The sequence below is a fragment of the Octopus bimaculoides genome, chromosome 10 (assembly GCF_001194135.2).
Source record: "Octopus bimaculoides isolate UCB-OBI-ISO-001 chromosome 10, ASM119413v2, whole genome shotgun sequence".
NCBI lineage: Eukaryota > Metazoa > Mollusca > Cephalopoda > Octopoda > Octopodidae > Octopus > Octopus bimaculoides.
In genome coordinates, this window is record NC_068990.1 from 8,839,640 (window position 1) to 8,842,139 (window position 2,500).

Here is a 2,500-nt window from a genome sequence, read left to right on the forward strand (position 1 = left end):
TCTTATTTTATTTTTTTCTGATCTTTGATTCATTTTTTTTCTACACCCATTTTCTTTCTCCTCTTCCCCCTCCTCCTCACACTTCTCACTCCTTTATGTATATTCATTTCTTCATTTTTGCTTTTATTTCTTCTTTGCTCGCTGCTTTCTTATACATGCAACGCTTTATCGCATTTTGTCATTATTTGATTCATACCTCTTCAAATTATTTCTTCTTCTTCCTCATCATCTTCTATATTAGCGAGCTGGTAGAATCGATATCTCGAGGGACAAACATGCTTAGCGGCATTTCGTACGTCCTGTACATTCTGTACAATGCCAGCGAAGTTGACTTTGCTTTCCATCTTTTCGAGATCGATAAGACATGTACCAGCTGAACACTGGGATCCATGTAATCAACTTAACCCCTCTCCCGAAGCCGCTTAGCTTACACCAAAATTTGAAACCCTAATGATAATTATTATTAGTATTAGTATTAGCATTATTATTGATTTGACTCAGGTTCGTTCTTGATAGAATTTATGAGGGCAGTGGCTTACTATCTGTAACCTTAGGTATCCACAAGCTTTCAGTAGTCTTTCAAGTGCTTAAAACTCTCGTTATAATCTTTCCTGTCCCTAAGAGGCAAACATTTTGTAAAAGATCTACATGATATTCTATTCCAGTCTCCGTCAACCATTTGTCCGTATCCTTGCTCACAGTTTCTACAGCAATAAATATTACAGGCACAACCTTCTTTACAGTTTTCATATTACAAATATCTGCAATTTTAAATTTTGAGGAATTGTATTATTATTATCAATATAGTTGTTCTTGTCACTGCTGCTGCTGCTACTGTTGTTGTTGTTGTAGAAGTAAATATAAATCTGTGCCAAACCTATGCCTTAAAATAACTTTTAACCGGATAATCTTATGATATTCTTTCAACTTTTTTACAAACAGAGGGCTTTTTCTTATTGTTTATGGGTCCATGTAATTACATAGATAGAAGAAATGGTGGATTTGAGACATTGTAAAATTTTTCTTATGCTTTCACTTGCAATGCATACTCGCCTTGCAATGTAGCTACTTCAACAATAGCAGGAAAAGTTACCCGTCACAGCGGAGGAAGCAGTAATATCAATTCATTAAAAAAAAATAACACATCTAAATAAAACTGATTTTAAAATCCTATGAGAAAAAAGCTATAGACAGCTCCAAGCTTAAACGCTTATAATTATAAAGTGGGAAAGAGAGAAAAGAATAATGTTGAAAACATTAATTTGAAAAGATGTTTTAAGAACAGCAGCAAAAATGCAAACAACATCATTCTATATTTTGCAAACGATCAAAGTTAAGAAGGCTGGTCTGTATGTAGAGACGCATTTGTTCCTTATGGAGCTAAAACTAAATACTATGAACAGGGTATTTCAGGATCACCTTGGTGGTATATACACTAGATTCTTCATGATGGTTCAACCAGAGTTTACTCAGATTACCTCTCTTGATCACTGCCACTGTGCTGAAAAACCAGCCATATCTGATGATAGTTTGGAGAATTCCTCACTCTAATAGATGATGAATTTAGATAACGAAGTCAACTCAACTGTGATATTGACAAAGCCACATAACAGGGAACTGATGAACTAGCAAAGATAACGGTCTATAAATATTTCGGGTGTAGCGCAGCGTAATGCATCTGGATTGTTACCGCTTAAAGAAGATCATAGCAAACAAGATTAATTGAGATTGCTCAAGAGATAGAAGAGCTATTGTACGTTTGTCACAAAAGACTGTGTCTACTTGTTCGTCAAATTCATTCCAGAAAGAACAAAGAGAGAGTCTCTGTTTTCTAAAAATGAAAACGACTTCCATATGTCCTGAAATGAAGATTTGGAGGGCATCCTAATCGATGTTGCAGGATATGTGTTGCATAGACCGGAACAACAAATATGGAAACATGTGCCTATAATCAAGTGTGAAGTTAGACAGAGTTGGTGCTTTGCAACCGGTTTGCAGGCGAATGGGTGCTCCAGTAAATGTATCTCAAGAATACGAAATATCAGTATGAAGGTTGCCATCACCTTTTCCAAATATGTACGAACATGCAGCGAGTGTAGAGGATTCCAGCATTATGTGATCGGACGTGGGCTGTATGGACCTGTAAAAACTGATGACTTACTAACGGCTAAATGTCCAACCGTAAGCTGTCTCCCACTAAGGGAGCAAAATAATTTCAAGTGCAGGACAGGAGATCAATTTACCACATGCTTAGTAATAAAATCCACTTAAGGGTTTTCTGTCCATGAGAGGAAGAGAAAGTGCATGCATAACACGCTCTATATAGTTATTTAGGACAGAAAAGAAATTCTCTGTATAACGGTTAGCTCCCTTGCAGATGCGAATATCTCTTGGAAACCTGAGATTTCTCTAACCCAATTATAAATTCAAATTTACAATATAAAAATAATCAATGGTGCACTTCAATAAATTACTAAATATCCCAGTGACATTCTGAAAA

At 35.9% G+C, this 2,500-nt stretch overlaps 1 protein-coding gene across 3 annotated transcripts in view; it reads right to left on the minus strand.

Moving 5' to 3' along the window:
- The window catches only part of LOC106868734 (uncharacterized), a 350,730-nt gene that overhangs the window by 172,068 nt on the left and 176,162 nt on the right, over positions 1 to 2,500 (minus strand). The window lies entirely within an intron of this gene.